The sequence below is a fragment of the Elaeis guineensis genome, chromosome 4 (assembly GCF_000442705.2).
Source record: "Elaeis guineensis isolate ETL-2024a chromosome 4, EG11, whole genome shotgun sequence".
In the NCBI taxonomy this organism is placed as follows: Eukaryota; Viridiplantae; Streptophyta; class Magnoliopsida; order Arecales; family Arecaceae; genus Elaeis; species Elaeis guineensis.
The window spans coordinates 69,355,225-69,375,979 of NC_025996.2; positions in this window are offsets into that span (position 1 = coordinate 69,355,225).

Consider the following 20,755-nt stretch of genomic DNA (forward strand, 5'->3'; position numbering starts at 1 on the left):
GTACCTTGCTTCTTCTTCGGCCTGTTCGAGTCCAGGGAAGCAATGTATAGAGGACAGTTCCTCTTCCAGTGCCCCTGCTTCTTGCAAAAGAAGCACTCCACCTGGCTCTGGTCGGGCTTGCGCTTCTTGGTCTGACCCTGTGCAGATGTCCCAGCATGCAGCTGCACCTTCTTATTCTTCTTCTTCTTGTTCTTCTTCTTCCCTTTCTTAAAGGATCGATGACTAGAAGAAGACCCTCCCACAACATTCATCGACTCCTTATAGAGCTGGTGATCCTTCTTAAAGTTCTGCAGCAACCCCAACAAACCGTGATAGTTCACTGCAGGCTTTGTCATCCAAAAATGAGTAAGAAAGGGGAGGAAGGACTTGGACAATGAATTAAGGATCACATCCTTACCGAGCTGCTCGTGTAGGGGAAAGCCTAGTTTAGTTAGGCGCTCAATCATTTCGATCATGTACAGTACATGATCAGTGACTGAGGCTCCATCTCTCATCCAAGCATTGAAAATGGCACAAGTTGCTCTATCGCCATGGGTATCTGTCCTTGGGCGGAAGGAGGCCGAACTGCAGCGGCTGAAGATTCAGCTAGTTCACGAGCAGCAGGCGGTCAAAGATACCTAGGCAGAGTCTGAGGTCCTGAGGAAGAGGCTTTGAGAGTCAGAGGGCGAAAGCCGGTGGTTCCACTAGATGTACCGGGAGATGCTGCTGAGAAAGATGAAACTAGAGGAAGAAGTCAAAAACTTAAAGCAATCCTTAATAAGGACCGAAACCGAGAGCTCGAAGTCGGAAGAAGCTGGGCTTCCGTAGAGCCCCTTTTTTTTTTATCTTTCACCCTTCCATGTATTCTTTTTCTTTTCTTGTCGTTTCTCTTTTTTGGCCTTCAAGGTTTTGTAATGTACACTTCACTAATGAAATGAAAAGAAAATTTTCCATTACCTTGTCCATTCTGGTATTGAGTTGTCGTTTACCGAACTTCTTTTGTCTATTTTTTCTCAGCCTGTGTTAAGTTTCCTCTTAGTGACTGAGTGTTTTTGATAGGAATATCCTTCCTCGTTGAGACAAGGTCCCTTGTGCCTTTGACGTAGTTTGTTTTTCACTTATCGCTGGTGTAGTTCGTCGCCCTCCCTTCTTATCTCCCTTTTTCTTTTTATTTGGGCGAGGGTTTTTCCTTTAGGCAAGGGCTTTCCCTCTGCTCTTAGCAGGGTTGTGGGGATGTAGAGGAGCCGCTGAGGAGGCTTTTCTCCTCATCCGATCCTGATCGATCAAGTTTTTGTTTGTGTTAGGGTAAGATTTTCCTCATGTCCCCGAAATAGTCAATTTCAGCTCATGCTAGGACGAGGTCCTCCTCCTATTCCTAACAAGACTGTGGGAGCACATAAGGGCCGTTGCAAGGGCCTCTCCCCCCATCCGATCTTTAAGTAACTGGGCCTTCGACTTTGCTCATGTTAGGATGAGGTTCTCCTCCTGTTCCTAACAAGGCGGTGGGGGCACATAAAGGCCGCTGCTAGGGCCTCTCCCTCCATCTGATCTTTAAGTAACCGGACCTTCAACTTTGCTCATGTTAGGACAAGGTTCTCCTCCTGTTCCTAACAAGGCTATGGGGGCACATAAGGGCAGTTGCAAGGGTCTCTCCCCCCATCCAATTTTTAAGTAACCAGGCCTTCGACTTTGCTCGTGTTAGGATGAGGTTCTCCTCCTGTTCCTAATAAGGCTGTGGGGGCACATAAGGGCCATTGCAAGGGCCTCTCTCTCCATCCGATCTTTAAGTAACCGGGCCTTTGACTTTGCTCGTGTTAGGACGAGGTCTCCTCCTGTTCCTAACAAGGCTGTGGGAGTGCATAAGGGCCATTGCAAGGGCCTCTCCCCCGATCTAGTCTTTAAGTAATCGGACCTTCGACTTGTTCATGTTAGGATGAGGTTTTTCTCCTGTTCCTAACACGCTTAATTTCAATTGTATAAGGGAGTTACTTCCTGTCATTATAAGCTCATGCTAAAAGAAAAAATATGCAAATATGAAACTTTTATTTAAGGCAAAGCTATTGGTAATACATTCGTAGATTTTTCAAATTCCATGGTCGCGGAAGGTCTGCTCCTCCGAGCTCTTTTAGGTAGTATGTTCAGGTCTGAACTACCTCTTTGACTTCATACGGGCCTTCCCAGTTCGGGGCAAGTTTTCCTTGATTCTGAGGTTGTGAGACAGCGGCTCACCAAAGTACCAGGTCCCCCGCTTTGAAGGCTTTGCTTTTGATCCGAGAATTGTAGTAGCGGGCTACTTTCTGCTTATAAGCCGCCATCCGAACTTGAGCTGTCTCTCACTTTTCTTTTAACAAGTCGAGGTTGGCCTTGAGATTCTGTGGGTTGCATTGCTCGTCGAATGTCACGACTCGCACCGACGGAAGCTTGAGTTCAATCGAGATCACGGCTTCTGTTCCGAAGGCTAAGGCAAAGGGGGTCTCCCTTGTGGGCAATCTCTGAGTAGTTCGATATGCCCATAATACATGATAAAGCTCACCTACCCAAGTTCCCTTTGCTTTTTCAAGTCTCGCCTTGATACCTTGCAACAGATTCCTGTTAGTCACCTCGGCCTCGTCGTTTGCCTGCGGATGGGCTACCGAAGTGAAGTTATGGGAGATATTTAGGTCCTCACAAAATTCAGCAAATCTTGCTCCAGCAAATTATCGCCCATTATTAGTAATGAGGGTTCTGGATAAGCCGAACCTACAAATAATTGACTTCCAGATGAAGTCATGCACTTTAGCTTTTGTGATTTTTGCCAAAGGTTCAGCTTCGACCCATTTGGTGAAATAGTCTATTGCCACCAGGAGGAACTTTCGTTGCCCAGATGCTGTGGGAAAAGGTCCGAGGATATCCATCCCCTATTGCGCAAACGGCCATGGGGCACTCAATGGTGTAAGTTCGGAGGCAGGTTGCCTTTGGATATTTGCATGTCTCTGACACTGATCACACCTTCTGACATATTCGACGGAGTCGTGGTACATGGTAGGCCAATAATAGCCTTGTTGGAGTAATTTGTGGGATAAAGATCTGGCCCCCAGGTGACTTCCACAGACTCCCTCATGTACCTCCCTCAAGGCAAAGTCGGCTTCAGAAGGTCGGAGATATTTCAGGAGGGGCAAAGAGTACGACCTCTTGTACAGCTTGCCTTCGTAGAGGATATATCGGGAGGCCTGGTTCCTAAGCTTCCGAGCTTCTTTTGCATCAGGAGGAAGAACTCCATCCTTGAGGTATGCAACCAGTGGGTCGATCCAGCTGGGTTCATGGCTGATCTCCATCACAAGTTATGATTCTTCCATACTTGGGTGCTTCAGAACTTCGAAGAAGACTTCCTTAGGCAATTCAGCCGGAGCCAGTGTAGCCAACTTAGAGAGAAGGTCAGCCCTGATATTTTCTGCTCTTGGGATCTGCCTAATGTCGAAGCTACCGAAGGTAGGGATGATCTCCTTTATCTTTTCGAGATACTTGGCCATACTGTCCTTCCGAGCTTCATAATTTCTGCTAACCTGTCCCACTACTAATTGAGAGTCACTATAGGTTTGAAGCCGATCTACTTCTAATTCTTTGACGACCTTTAGTCCAGCAATCAGAGCTTCATATTCTGCTCCATTATTTGTCACAGGAAACTCGAAGCGTAGTGCATACTCCACGATAATTCCATCTGGATTGACCAACATCAGGACCGCACCTGTGCCTGACATGTTGGAGGAACCGTCCACGTAGAGGGCCCAAAAACCATCAGGGAGATCTATTCTTTCCTCAGGGGAGTTCGGCTGGAGCCCTGGGTTGTTAGCTTCATCTCATCCAAGTTCGGCCTCTTTCGGGATAGTGCATTCCATCATGAAGTCTGCTAATATCTGAACTTTTATCGTCGGTCGAGGTCGATAGTCGATGTCGAACTCCATGAGCTCGACTGCCCATTTTGCTATCCTCCCAGAGGTATCCGCTTGATGCAGAACTGTTGAGAATAGTGTCCCAAAGCCAATCGTCAGTCTGTTGACAGTTGTGCTCATTTTTATATATGTACATGAATTATGAATTAATAAAAATTATTTTGATATTTTTTATCGCAAAATGTTTCATCTTCTAATGAACTCCTATGTTATGGTGAAGTCCTTAGGACTATTTGGACTCAACAAAGGAGGATTTGTCATTTAGTCCTTAAATCTGTTCACGACCAAATAATACGTTGTTACCAAGGATGACAATATTTATCAAGCATAGGTCATTGTGTGCCATATAGGTTGGTTGTCCTCTTAACCAATGAGTGTGGAGACATTAGTATGTCATACAGGTGAGATGTAAGGGTACATCTGCACTGAACGTGACCGACTTTGGAGCTATTTCTGCTATCAAGATTTGCTCCGATGGAATATGGGTATAAATATCCCTCCAACCTGAGACCGCCACGGTGACTTGCAAGCAACTCACTGCACTTAGGCACTGGACTACCTGAATTTCTAATTCAATGACGGAAGGCTACTGGGTGTAGTCAAGTACTTGACTTGTCGGTGCGTGTGTCAAGATGGGATTGACCACTCCAGTTTAGGAGCTGTGTATAGTCGTGTTTTAATTTAGCAAAACCTTGGTCAGGGCAGTCTTTGTGAGGAGTCACAGGACTGTTTGAGTTGAGCACGATTCGGATGATCTAATCAGAGTTGACAGTTTAACCCTAAGTCATCCTAAACACAGAAGTCAAAAGGATGAATTATACAGTAACCATATTCATGTAGGTTCTGAGTGTTGCGATTGTGACTATTCGACCTATCCGATCATTGGGTATCATTGCTAGATGGTCACTTTGATTAGTACAGGAATTGGTTCCTGTGCTACTGACTTAGGTTCGAACCTGTGGGGTCACACACATTAGAGGTTCCTATCTGATCTGATGGCTGATGAAGAGTCCTAATACTCATGGACTATGAGTCCTACATGTCTAGGACTCTGTGATCAAGAATCAGGATTCTCTGATCATGAGTCCCACATATTTTGGGTACCGGGGTCAAGAGTCCCACTGGTTTGGGACTCTTCGATCAGGGTTACATATCGATGAATTCTGATGTCCGATTACCCATCGAATTTGGATTCAATATTTATGAGAGGTTTAATTAGTAATTTGATCGCTAATTAACTCAATTTGATTGAGTAATTATTTTTGAATCAAGTCCAATTGAATTGGATTCAGTTGGGTTTGACCCGATTAGGTTAAGAGTTGACCTAATCGTCGAGATGGTTTGGTCCCTGATTTGATCAGGGGTTGGGCTTAATCAATTCCTGATTTGATTAAGATTTTATTGAGCCCAATTAAGTCTAATTTAGTTAGATTTAAATTAGTCTAATTGGGCCTAACTTATTTGGTTCAATTAGGTTGGTTTAAATAATGAAACCATCTTGACCCATTCTCCCTGCGCCACCTCACTTCCACTGTGCCCATTTGAATTCATGAGAAGAAAGTTCTCATGAATTTTTTCTCATGCAAAGCCCTCCTCATGCCCTACTTTAATGCACCAAATGAGTGGATAAGGATGATTGGTTGGCCATTCAAATTCAAAATAAAGTTTGAATTTGAATGAGCAACCAATCTTAGTGCCTTGACCTTATCCTCTTTTAGCATCCCATTTATTACACGAGAAAATGTTTCTCATGAAATCACTCACGCACAAATTAAGCCACGCCCTCCTCTTCTCACACCCTTAGTGGATAGGGATAAATTAGTTTTCATTTGAATTCAAAATTTGATTTGAATTCAAATGTGCAATTACTCATCTTTACCCTCTCACGTGGATAAGACCTTGGTTGTTGTTTTAAAAGGAGGAGAAGAGTGGGGCGTGTGCAAGAAAAAATTTGGAGAGAAAATCTGGGTGTGAGGAATCCTTGTGTGTAAGGTGAAGGTCTATATCCTTCCGAGAGAAAAAGAAAGAAAAGAAAGAAAAAGTGTGCGCAGGGTTTCAGCCTGGAGTTCGGGAAGTGAGAAGGTGAGCTACGAGTGTCGTAAGCCCACCAAATTTCAGAAAGATTTTCAACATCCTCTCAAGCATGTCTTCTAATAATCTAGAGTATCTGAAGAATCGACAGACATCGATCAAAGGAGTTCGATCAGCATCGACCGTCGAAAGGGCTCTACAATGAGCTAGCACTCGTGAGGAGTCGATCAGATCGGGAGCTTCGTGTGGACGATCCACAGAGACCAGACATGCTGTGTGGCTGCATCACGATGATCAGACTCTCTCGACGGTGATCAGATTACGGTGATCTACTACCCGCACAAAGGTATTGTGTTCTGAACACATTACAGTAAAGTATTTACTGTTCAAATTCGAATTTCAAATTTAAATTGTATGCATGCTATATATCATATTTAGATCCTAGTGTAGGATAAATTTTTATTAATTAATTAGATTAATTAATAATTTTTACTATAAAATAGTGATTTTGAAAAATTTTAAAATTATCATTTTACCCCTGCACTGAATTTTTTCCACAAGAACCACCTTGATCGGCTGGTCGGTGAGCAGTGTTATGGTATGTCCTTGAAAGTAAGGTCGGAGCCTTCGAGCTGCAATCAACAAGGCGTAAGTTAGTTTCTCTAACTTTGTATATCTGGTTTCGGCGTTTCTCAATACTCAGCTTATGTAATAGATCGGCCGTTGAATTTTTGCTTCTTTCTTAATCAGAACTGCTGCGAGAGCCACAGGGGAGACCGCCAGGTACAGGAACAACTCCTCTCTAGGCTCGAGCTTTGTCAATGGTGGAGATGAGTCGAGGTAGTTCTTCGAATGCTTGCTAACATCCAGCGGTCCAACAGAAGTTCTTCGGCTGCTTGAGGGTCTGAAAGAAAGGTAGGCACCGCTCGATCGATCTTGAGACGAAGCGATTTAGAGCCGCTACTCTCTCAGTAAGGCGCTGAACTTCCTTTATTGACTTCAGGGTGGTCATTTCCTGGATGGCACGAATCTTTTTCGAGTTTGCTTCGATCCCGCACCCCGATACCATAAAGCTCAAGAATTTTTCTGAGGTTACTCCAAAAGTGCACTTGGCTGGGTTCAGCTTCATCTTGTATTTTCAGAGGGCACTGAAGGTCTCCTCAAGGTCGGCGACATGGTTCATCGAGGATTTACTTTTTACGAGCATATCGTCCACGTAGACCTCCATGTTGCGGTCGATCTACTCTTTGAAGATCTTGTTTACCAGTCGTTGATAGGTCGCCCCTACATTTTTGAGGCCAAAAGGCATGACCCTGTAACAATAAAGGCCACAGTTAGTAATAAAAGCAATTTTTTCTTCATCCTCTGATGCCATCCTGATTTGATTGTAGCCGGAGAACGCATTCATGAAAGTGAGAAGCTCGTGGCCCGAGGTTGCATCCACTAATTGGTCGATTCTGGACAGAGGGTAACTGTCCTTCGGACAGGCTTTATTCAGCTTTTTGAAGTCTATACACATCCTCCATTTACCGTTCACCTTCTTAACTAAGATCACATTGGAAACCCAGCTCAGATAGTTGACCTCTCTGATAAACCCGGCTTTCAGGAGTTTATCAACTTCCTCAGCTATTGCCATTTGTCTTTTCGATGCATGACTTCGAACTTTTTCCTTCATCGGCCGGTGTTTGGGATCAATAGCCAGACGATGTTTCATAACTTCAGCATCGATCGCTGGCATGTCTGCCAGAGCCCAAGCAAAAACATCCGTATTCTTTTGTAGAAAATTGATAAGCTGTGTCCGTACCTCTTTTCCCAAGTTGGAGCCGATCTTCACCACGTGCTCTTCATTCCCATCATTCAAAGGAATTGAGATAAGATCTTCTATTGGCTCACCCCATTCTTCAGTCAGGTCATCGTGGGTGTCCAATCCATCAACCAGACAGGGGTCAAGCCGACCATTTCTTTGAAGGGCTATGTTATAGCAATGTCTTGCCAGGGCTTAATCTCCTCTGACTTCTTCGACCCCCTGGCTAGTAAAAAATTTTAATTTCAAATGATAGGTCGATACTACAGCTCGGAGGGCATTGAGGCCAGGTCGGTCGAGTATTGTGTTGTAGGCAGATGGCGCCCTCACTACCAGAAAATCCACTAGCACTCTAGATTGTCTCGGATACCAACCTGCAACTATAGTCAAAGTTATTACTCCCTCCACTGGCACAGCATCGCCAGTAAACCCTACCAACGGAGAGCTAATCGGCCCTAGCCGACCATCAGGGATGGATATTTTTGAGAATGCATCGTAAAATAAAATATCGACCGAGCTTCCACTATCAACAAGAATGCGGCGTACATCATAATCAGCAATATTTAAAGAAACTACAACCACATCGTTATGATAGAATTGGATCTTCCGAGCATCTTCTTCAGTAAAAGTTATAGATCCTTCAGTTCTTTGCCGCTTGAGCGGTCCGACCGATCCACTGGCCGCTCCCCTTTGGGGCCCTCCAGAGATGGTGTTGATGATCCCGATTGGAGGCCGATCTCCAGGCTGTTCTTTCTTCCTTGACGGCTCCGGTTGTGGCAGGGCCCTTGGTCGATCCTCCCTACCTTCAGGCTGCGTCGGATGAATCTGTCGAGCCGACCCCACCTGATGAGCTCCTTAATTTCATCTCAGAGCTGAATACATTCCTCCATATCGTGGCCGTGGTCACGATGATAGAGACAGAATTTATTTGGGTTGCACTTCTCGAGGTACGAGCGCATCCTTTCTGACCTTGACAGCTGCTCCCTGACCTCCATTAGCACCTGAGCTTTTAGAGCATTGAGAGGGGCGTAGCTGTGGAATCTTCCTGGGGGAGAGCCCTATTGAACTCTGCGGTCCGGGCTCCTCTGCTTACGAGCTCGGGGAGGAGTCCGGACATGCCTGTGTTTGGGAGGAGTTTAAGAACGTGGTCGAGCTTCACTTGGCCCTTTTTTAGCTGCGGGCTTGCTGGAGCCACCCGCCTGCCGCTCCTTCGTGGCCTCCTCGTCCTTCAACTTGAAGGCTTCCTCTGCTCGGGCATATCCTTTGGCCCGAGCCAGCAAATCAATGAAGTCCCTGGGGTACTTCTTCTCCAGGGAGAACAAAAGATCATTCTTTTGAAGACTGCTCTTTAGGGCGGCCATTGCAATCGATTGGTCCAAGTTTCGGACCTCTAACACGGCGGTGTTGAATCTGTTGACATAGGTTTAGATGGATTCTCCCTCCTTCTGCTTGATGTTGATAAGGGACTCTGAACCTCTCCGGGGACGCCGGCTGCTAACAAAATGAGCCGCAAATTGGTGGCTCATCTGATCAAAGGAGAAGATAGTACCCGACTTCAGCATCGAGTACCAGTTTCTTGCTGCTCCCTTCAAAGTAGATGGGAAAGCCCGGTATAGGATGGCGTTTGGCACGCCATGGAGCAGTATCATTATCCGAAAGGCCTCCAGATGGTCAACCAGATTCGAGGTCCCATCATAGGTTTCGAATTGGGGGAGCTTGAAGTTTGACGGGATCGATTTCTGCATGATCATTTGAAAGAAAGGAGGGTCAGTACAGATGTCCTCACCATAAGCAGGGGGAGTGTAACAGAGCTCTTCGATCCATCAGTTCATCTCCTGGAGCTTTTGATCCAGGAGGTCCTCTCGACTGCGAGTCTCGAGGGTCTTCTGGCAGAAAAGAGGTAGGGATCCTCTGGGGGTGGAATCATGATCAGACTGAGGGCTCTCCACCCACGGCTTCCCCTTTCTGGGGAAGACAGGGTGACTAGCCCAAGTGGCCCACCCTATTATTGAATTTTGGAACTCCGACGATGCTCTTTCCAGCCGCACTGACGCCTGCAGCTATTGCTGCTGCATGGCTTGCACTGCTTCGATGAGGACTCTGACCTACTGAACCAGCAGGTCAAACTGCTCCATGCCGACTATCGTTGCCGGAGGAGGAGGAGGCTGGAAAATCGAAGACGAGACCGGAGCTTGCGGAGCTCGCTGAGATCTGGCCGTGGAGGCCGTGGATCGCCTGGTGGATGTCTTTCGGGGAGGCATCAAGTGGAGATCTAGAAGGAGAAGGAGAAGAGGATGTCGGAGAAGATGATCGGAGACAGTCCCGTTGAGCGCTCCTTTAAGAATAAGGGTACTGCGAAGACACATGCCTCTTCTTCTAGTGCCAATTCTGTTGGTGCAGAATTCTGTCGACGTCAGAGAAGCTGGAGTCGAGGGGTCGCATCCACCATCGGGACCTGCAAGAAAAGTCTAAATCAGAGTTTGGGGTGCTTCGATAAGACCCTCCGATGCTCTAGTCAGTACTCTGCCTCAACAGAAGTGGAGTGCTCGAATAAAAATTTTAGCAGAGTTTCGAGATAGAGTTTAGAGCTTAGAGAAGAACGTATCTGGGAGTCCCTTTTTATAGATGGAGAGCGTAACTGATTGATAGCGACGTTTGTAACTATCTGGTAGTGGGCCGTTCAGAGCCACACGGAGTTTGTTATAGAGAGTAGTGGCATCAGGGGCCGTTCAGGGCCACGTGGAGTTTGTTACGGAGAGTAGAGTGGTATCCGTTGTCATGATTTGCCAGAGAGTGGTGGAGCCATACGAAATCCATTGCAGAGAGTGGAGTAGGGTAGTGGCCATTATCGTGACTTGCCAGAGAGTTCAAATCTGTTGGCTGAAGCTTGACTGGGATGTCTGATGGAGCGGAATGGCTCTCTATCTCGTCGATCTAGGAGAAGCTCAGATGTTTTCGAGGTTGTGATGGGTCTACTGTTGTCGGGTGCCTAGAGCACTGATACTGCAGACGGGAACCATCTGCTGTAGAAGCTTGGATGGAGACTTTCTATTGGAAAAGTCTGGTTTCATGAAGAATCTGGTAGAGGGTCGGCCGATGGTAGACTTCGGATGGCGTTGGGGAGGTTCGTTCGCTGGAGGAGTCTGGAGATCCTGTGGAAGTCTGGATGGCGTTGTTGAAGCCCGGTTGATGCTATTGAAGGTTGATGGCTGGGGAGGTTTGGCAGACACCAGAGGAGATCGGCCGTTGTAGAAATCCAGCTGCTGGAGCTCGTCTGTTGTAGAAGCTCGTCCGAAATCCATCCGCTATGGAAGTTTGGACGGAGTCCGGTTCTTGCAGAAGGCTAAAAGGAGGCCGCTTGTTGTAGAAGCTCGGTCGAAGATCAGTTATCGTGAAAGCTCGGAGTAGTGACCTGACCGGTGGAGCCTGTCCCATTGTAGAAGCTCGTCCAAAATCCATTCGCTATGGAAGTTCAGATGGAGTTTGGTTCTTGCAGAAGGCTGAAAGGAGGTCGCTTGTTGCAGAAGCTCAGTCGAAGATCAGTTGTCATGGAAGCTTGGAGTAGTGACCTGGCCGGTGGAGCCTGTCCCATTGTAGAAGCTCGTTTGGGATCCGGAGCAGACATCCGAAGTAGACCACATGCAGTAGGAGTTCGGAGTAGACTGCTTGCTGTAGAAGTTCGGAGTAGACTGCTTGCTGTAGAAGTTCGGCTCTCGCAGGAGCTCGGGTGGAATCCGAAAGGTGGTCGATCGTCGTAGAAACTTGGATAGAGTCTGATTATTGTAGAAATATCATTGTCAGAGAAGCTCGGATATTGACGACGTCTGGAAGAAGTTCGGAGTAGGGTCGTCCATGGTCGGAAGAAGTCTGGAAGGGATTCGGAGAATAGTTGATCATTGTAGAAGATCAGCTGATAGTGAAGCCCAGAGAGCCTTTGGAGCGGCCTGGTAGATGAATGGAGAAGCTCATTGTCGGAGAAGTCCAGATGGTATTATGGAAGCTCAGACGGTCAAGGGGGTTCAGAAAGATGCCACATAAGGTCGGAAGCCGGAAAAGTCCTGGAAGGGTCGGTCCTTTACAAACTTCGGCTGGGGGGTATTTTATACCCAACAGATTTGATGTCTCCTAATTGGAGGAGTCCTAGTCCAATTGGACTCTTTCTTGGTGCTTGAGTCAAACTCAATTTTTAATCCTAATTCAATTAGAATTTGATGCACCTATAGAAATGAAGATTTCTAGTTCAATTAAAAATTTATACATCCTAGTCTAATTAGGAATTTGGTCAAATCTAAATCTTAATTCAACTAGGACTAATCATCTGATCCTTTTGAGGTTATCTTGTAACCCTATTGGGGTTGATCAAATCAAACCTATAATGAGTCAAATTAAATCCAATCAAATTAAACTTGATGCAAGCCCCATTGCTCAATCAAATTGAGTCAATTAGCAATCCTATTGCTAATTAATCTTTCTATAACTCACTAACTATTTAGTAAGTTACATAATGCAATATTTGCATTGGATCAATTATCAATCAAATTGATAATCAAATCTTGTTACGATTCATAATTATAATTCAACCATCTGATCAGTCAAAAGTCTCTTTTGTGTGTGACCCCATAGGTTTTATCCTGTCTGGTAGTGAGATATATTGTGATCTCTATCACAATATCATTAAAACTCTTTTCAATGAGTTGGAACACTTCTAACTCAACCGATCAAGGATCATTAATCATCAAGATGATCCTCATGAGTCTCACAATCCATCAATGATACCTAGCAGTATGTAGTGGCAATCTAACAGAATAAAAGATGAACCTCTAGGTGAGTTAGTATATGATACAGTCCCTCTATCGTGAGTCCCAACCAGATGGCAAGTCATGGATAAATTGTTAAATCTCAACATCGGTCATATGATAGATTCAATCAGCTTGAGTCCATATGTGACTCTATGAAAACTCTTTTCCATCAATGACACTGCTATGGCCATAGACTTAAGGACTCAGTCTCTTAATCCCATAGGACTACTCCCTTCTGCTAGGGTCGATAGATCCTATCTTGATGCACACCCTACTCCTACAGTGGACCAACTATCGCCAACATCCACTACAAGGACGCATTGAGACCCATTGAAACTCTTTTCAATGGGTTGAAACAATTCCAACTCAGCCCCCCAAGGATCATTGATCATCAAAATGATCCTCATGAGTCTCACAATCCACCAGTGACACCTAGCAGTATATAGTGGCAATCCAACAGAATAAAAGATGAACCTCTAGATGTAGTTAGCATATAATACAGTTCCTCTATTATGAGTTCCAACCAGATTGCAGATCATGGATAAATCGTTAAACCTCAACATCGGTCATATGATAGATTCAATCAGCTTGAGTCCATATGTGACTCTTTGGAAACTCTTTTTCATCAATCACACTGCTATGGTCATAGACTAAAGGACTTAGTCTCTTAAATCTCATAGAACTACTCCCTTCTGCTAGGATCGATAGATCTTATCTTGATGCACATCCTACTCCTATAGTGGACCAACTATCGCCAGCATCCACTACAAGAGCTCATTAAGACTCATGTTGATGTGTCAGTCAAACTCCAGCAGCCTCACTGTGAGTAGTAGTGCCATCTCAGGTCAAAAGATCAGTCATATAACTGCAGCATCAAGAAAGTCACTAACGAGTGAGCAGACATCCATATGACTTTTAGTGTTGGTCACACTCAGTGCTAGTTGTTCTCTAGCAACCACTTGCACTCTAGCTCCAGTATCTCTATACTACAGACTCGAGATCCATCTGTCCGAAGGAAGCGATCCGTGCACTGGTATATCCAGATCAATCACCATCTCCATGATGATCTTATGACCTGGAGCAATTTAGAAAATAACCATCAATGACACATGCCTCAAATTCTCAACTCTTTGAGAATATGTGTCATCATCTTATTAATCCCTTGGATGATTTATGGACACATAAACATGAATGGTAATATAACTATCCAATAAGTATAAAATCATATCCTAGAGATATGAAATGTGTCAGCCAAGATTGGCTTCTAGCACATACATCCAATAGATAGATCGTCTGTGAACATAATAAAATAGTGGTACCCTCCTCTAGCACTAGTGCTCATGGATCCACATATATCAGTATGTACAAGACTCAGAACATTATTGGCTCGTTCACCTTTTTCAGTAAAAGATGACTTGATCATTTTTTTAAATAAATAAGACTCACAGATAGACAATGATTCATAATCATTATCATCAAGAATTCTTTTTCGAGCTAACCTATTCATCCTGTTCTTGTTAATATGATCTAGCCTACAATGCCAAAGGTAGGCATCCATGACATCAACTATTCTAGGGTATTTATTAGACATGTACATTATATTAGATCGTGATACAACATAAATATCATTGTTCAACTATCCACGCATCACAGTAACACCATTCAAAATGATATCATAAAAGTTTTTTTTATTGAAATCTCATAATTTGCTTTGGCCAAAAGGCCTATAGAAATAATATTCAATAAAAAACTAGGACAGAAATGACAATCACGAAGAATAATAGAGTGAGAATCGAATACAAGCTTGATAATTTCTAAAGCTAAAATTGGAACTAATCTTCTATCTCCAATATTTAAGAATCTCTCATCGTCTCTAAATCTTCTACTGACCTGAAGTCCCTGCAACGAATTGCAAATGTTAACAGGACTACCAGTATCCAATACTCAGGTCATTATATCAAAAATTGAGAAGTTACAAGGTGTTATCATATAATTACCTTATCCAGCAACCGATTGCTTCTTCTTCTTCAGTCTGTTTGGGTCAAAAAAAGTTATGTATTGAGGACAGTTTCTCTTCCAATGATCCTACTTTCGACAATAGAAGTACTCTGCCTGATTTTTATCAGTCTTAGATTTGAATTTCTAGATCTAACTTCCAGTACTTTGCACTTTTTTATTTTTTTTTCTTTCCTTTCTTAAAGGGACGACATCCATCAGAAGAAGATCCTTCCATTACATTCACCGTCTCCTTGTGGAGTTGGTGATCCTTTTCAAAAATTTGTAGCAACCCCAACAGACCGTAGTAGTTCACTACAAGCTTTATCATTCAAAAATGGCTAAGAAATGGTAGGTAGGATCTGGATAGGAAGTTCAGGATTGCATCCTTCCCAAGTTATTAGTGCAAAGAAAAGCTAAGCTTGCTCAAACACTCGATCTGTTCGATCATGTACAATACATGATCGGTGACCGATGCTCCTTCCCTCATTCGAGCATTAAAAATGGCACAACTAGTCTTGTGTCACTCAACATCGTCGGGAGTACTAAAAGACTCGTTCAACATCTTGAGCATATCTTCTGGCTAAGCTTTTTTAAATTTTTGACTGAACTCATCGTTCATTGTAGCCCATATTATGCAATACATCATGGTGTGATTATTGAGCTACTTCAAGTAAGTATCTCGAATCACACCACGAGCATTAGGAGTAGGCTCCTAAGGTGTCAGATTTGTAAGGATGTAGAAGATCTATCATGCTCCAGGATTATTTTTAATTTTTGATACCAGTTATCAAAGTTGGGTCTCGTCAATTTCTCACTATCCAACAGTGATCGAAGCGATAAGTTTGAGGCCATAACTGCATAAAGAAAAATAAAACCTAATCAGTATATGAATTAATTAATCCTAAAGATATGAACTTTAGTCTAAAAATTTTTTCACTATTTTATACGAATTGGTAGCCTCTATCTCCAATTCGAGAAATTATCTTAATTTCTTAGCGAATACTAGAATCCATACAGATTGTACACGAGCCCGACTTTGACCGACTTACCCATATGCATCTATGGGTAGGTTCTTTAATCAATTATTTCATCAAATAATTTTTAGTAATCGATTTAGCCCCAGATAACTTTTTAGTTGACTTTGATCTTCTCTGCAAGCCCTAACTAGGTCCAACCATTAACATGATTATACTTAGGAATCTAACTACCAAATGATCAGGTCTGATTTTAGTCGGTCAACCTGATCACTTGCATGAGAGACATGACTGAGTCATCATATTATGAATGATAATTTTAATAGTAGAAAGCACCAGGCCTTTGGACCTCCAATGATCATCATACTAATGGATCCATTATCATCCAACTTAATGGGTGGCTATGATTTAGTTATCACCATAACTATCTCATTTTAAAAACTAATAATTTAAAAAATTTAATTTATGAATTAAAGAAAGAGAAGAGATCAACCAATAAACTACAATCCTCTCACTGACTTCATCACGTCAATGAATTGGATTAGGATCATGTTGGTTGAAATGGTACTTAAATCAGTCACACTAATCAATCTTAATGGTATGGGTCAACTCAAATCACTTAGCAGTCTAATTAAAATATAATCCACCAAATCGATCAGCAAAGTGAGATCGATGGAAGGGTATGCTAAGCTTGCCTTAGATGCCATCAAAATGGTCAGGTAAGCCGCTTCTAATTAAAAATCACTAGTCGAAATGCCAAACTTATCCTAGATACCAATTGACTAATTAGTTTTGATTTGACCAATCTAATAACTCGGGTTCAACCATTGAGCCTCAATCAAAATCCATTTGATCTAATCAAAGATATGGACTTGACCATCTACAACTATTGTATTGATTCTAAAAAAAATTCTGATTTAATTTTATTCAATATTTGATTAGATTTAATCAATTTTTCAACATGGTCCATTAACTCTTTGATTCTAACCTTAGGTCTAACCCAATTAAGAGGACCTGATTTGAGCTAACCCATGCCTCCATATTTTACGCAATATTATTAGATCTTAAATTACAATTCTAGATCTAATCAATTTTATACTTAATTCTTAATTAAGTTCAGCATCAGCATGGGTTTAGGTTAAGTTTTTGAAACTATCTCATGTAAATATTTTATATTAAATCATAAAATCTTTTCAGATCATATCTAAACTTTTTATGATCATAAATCTTATTAAAATAATTTTAATCATTTAGATTAAATGTTGTTATTTTTTTTTTAATTTGTATCATATATAATAAATCTTAGGATTTCAAGATCTAGAGTTTTATAGAAAAATAAGTTTTTTTTTCATATTTTTCTTTATGAGATCTCATAGTAGTACCCCTACACGCCATAAGAGCACCCCATTGAATGAGAGGAGAGGGTCATATAACTCTACTTACTCCTATGACCAAACGGCTTGGTGATTATCCAATCCGAGTACTTTGGTACTTAGATCATCTAATTTAACATGTACAGAACTGATCAAATATCAGATCTGAAAATAAATTTTTTTTAGATCTAATCTAAATAACATAAAATCAGATCTAAACACATATAAGATCATATCATATCAAACGAGGCTCTGATACCAATTGAAGAAAATACTGACAGTTCTATGCATGTAATTTTAAAATTTTACAGTGGATCTTAATAGATTAAATAATTAACCTATATTACATGCACAAGATTTAATCTAAACTACTATGTCAAGACCTATGATATGATTAAATATGATATTAAGATCTAAAAAATAAAAATCTGCATCGATCATATTGATATTGTAGACTAGATCTAACCCTTAGATCTATCCAAACCTGACTTAACAAGTTCAGAACTCATTACCAAAGTGCGGATTGCTGATCTCCATAAGTGTATTGCATGGATAGGAGTTTTTTTAGGTTACTCATAGTCGCATAAAGGTGTCCGACCTCTATAGATCATCCACACAAAGAATGGATGCTGATTAAGCTCCTCGAGAGTGCTAGCTCGCAAGGATCTTTGAAGGCTGATTTTCTTCTTCTTCTTTTGATCTCCTAGATACTCTAGAGAAAAAGAAGAATTAATGGAGGAAGAGAAGAGAGGAGAGAGTAATGTAGAAGAAACAATTTTCAACTAGACCTCATGTTGGGCATCCAACTATTGGACCCCCTTTTTATAATAAGGCATTAGGGTTTAGGGTTTTGGAGGAGGTGCCAAACATCTCCATGCCACATCCATATGGGCCATCCCAATTTTTGTCAATTTTTGTGATGGTGCAAGAAAGAAATTAGATCTCTCTCATGCCTACCCAAAATTCCAACATACATAGGAAAATTAATTTTCGCACCATTCTACTTTCCAAACTAAATGGATCTCTTTCCTTCTTATCTCCTTATCTTTGATTTAGATTGAATTCAAATTAGGAAGGAGATAAGGACCATGACTCATCATGATTGTCGCCTACCCCTCTCTGCACCCTCCTATCTCATGCCCAAAAATCTCATGCAAAACCTATTTTTGCATGTAGAGAATGGCGTGGGTCCAGGGCATGCGCAAGGGAGAGAGAGTCCCAATTGGCTGGAACTCTTTGTTTCCAACTTGATTCCAAACCAAATTAGATTTGGTTCAAACCCAATAAAAGAAAAAAACCTAATCTAATTAAAAATTTAATCATCTTAATAAATCTTTAACCTAATTAAGAATTAATTAAATCCAAATTCTGATCAAATCAGGAACAGATTTCTCTTACAATTAGGCTTGATCACATCAAACCCAATCTAAGTCAAACTGAATCCAATTCAATTAGACTTAATCCGAACCTCTTTGCTCAATCAAATTGTGTCAATTGGCAATTTAATTACTAATAAATCTTTCATTAGCAGTAGAGTCCCAGTCTAGTGGGACTCTCCTCCAGAGTCCTAGACCAGTGAGACTCTTCACTAGAGTTTCAATCCAATGGGACTCTTCAGCCATCCGATCAGACTAAATCTTCTAATGTGTGTGACCTCATAAGTTCAAACCTAAGCCGGTAACATAGGAGCAACTGTCTATACTAAGCGATGTAACTATCTAGTAATGAGACCCAACGTCCAAATAGGTCGAAAAGTTGCAAAGCAACATTCTAAAATCTACTGACGTATAGTTACCGTATAATTCATCCCTTTGACTCTAATGCTTAAAGTGACTTAAGGTTTAACTATCAATCCTAAAATAGTCAATGATATTGTATTAACTTTTTAAATCCATCACATGGATTATCTTGATCAAGATTTTACTAAATTGAAATACAATAATACATCAACTCCTACTTATTCAGAGGGGTCAATCTCATTTTGACTCACATATCGACTTGATAAGTATTTGACTACATCCAAAAATCTTCTGCCATTGAATTAGAAATTCAGATGATCCGACATCAAAGTATAGTGAGTTACTTATAAGTCATCATGGTGATCTCAGATCGGAGGGACACTTATACCCATATTCTTCACAAGCTACTCTTGATTGTAGAGTGCTCCATAATTGATCATGTTTGGTGTGAATGTACTCCTACATTCCACCTGTATGCCATACCAATATCTCTACACTCTTTGGTTAAGAGGACAACCAACCCATATGGCACACAACGACCTATACTTGATATTGCTATCATCCTATTAACAGCATATTATTTGATCGTAAATATGTTTTAAAGATTGAATGATGAAATCCTCCTTTGTTGATTAAATATAGTCCTAAGGTCTTCATCACAACACAGGAGTTCAAAGAAGATGGACAAAATGTGATGAAAAGCCCAAATAATTTTTATTAATAAAAATTCATATACAATTTTTAAATATGAGCAAAATCATCAACATGCTGACGATTGACTTTGGGACATAATTTTTAATAATTACATCATTGAAATTGATAATATTTGTATCACTCTGACTATCTATATTGAAAATGTATTATTAGTAGATGGTTTAGAACATAAGTTACTTAGTGTTAGTCAACTTTGTGAGAAAAGTTTTAAAGTTATTTTTTTTGAATCTTTAATTTTCATTATTTCTAATCTTAATGATGATGGCATTGTGCTCATTAGACATAAATACAGTAATATCTGTATAGTTGATCTTGATGATCTTTCTATAAAAAATGGTCAAAAGGATGCCAAAGTTAATAAAACTAGTTGATTATGACATCATAGATTAGGACATATTAGCATAAATTTGATTTCAAAGCTTATCAAAAGAGATCTTATAAAAAATTTGCTGAAGATGAATTTAAAAAAAAATAAAATTTATTATGCATATCAATTTAGAAAACAAACTAAAAGTTTTTTCAAATTAAAAAATCTTGTTTCAACTTCTAGACCTTTAGAATTGATTCATATGGACTTATTTAGACCTATCGAAACCACAAGTCTAGGAGGAAAAGATATGGACTTATGATACTTGATGATTTTTTTTGTTTTGTATGGATTTTATTTTTGACTCAAAAGGATGAAGCATTTTTTATATTTTTAAAGTTTTATTAAAAAATTTTAAATAAAAAGAATTTAATTATTGTTTGTATTAGAAGTGATCATGAAACTAAATTTGAAAATCAATAATTTATTTTTTTATAATGTAAAAGAAATTGAACATAATTTTTCTACATCTAGAATATCTTAATAAAATAGAAAAGTAGAAAGAAAAACTAGGACTTTAAAAAAGATGGCCTATAATATATTATGTGAAAATGACCTTTCAAGATACTTTTAGATAGAAACAATTAACACAGTATGTATATTTTAAATTATACTTTGATTCGACTAATTTTAAAGAAGCTCCTTATGAGCTTTGAAAGGAAGAAAATCTAACATTATTTACTTTTATATTTTTGGTTGCTAATATTTTATTTTATATAATGAAAAAGATAAATTTGATAAATTTGATGTCAAGTTGGATGAAGATATTTTTTGGGGATATTCTTGTTCTAGCAAGATATATAAAATTTTCAATAAGAAAATATTAGTTGTTGAAGAATCTATTCATATTATATTTGATGAAATTAATGAAACATATTTGAGGCAAAAAGATACTATTGATAATGATATAGAAATCTTAGATAAAAGAATAAAAAATCTTACTGTAAAAGAAACTCTAGCATAAAATGATGAAGAAAATGACAAAGATACTAATGACGAAGAAGAAAATACTACTACAGAAAGGATCTATGACAGTATTTACTACTGT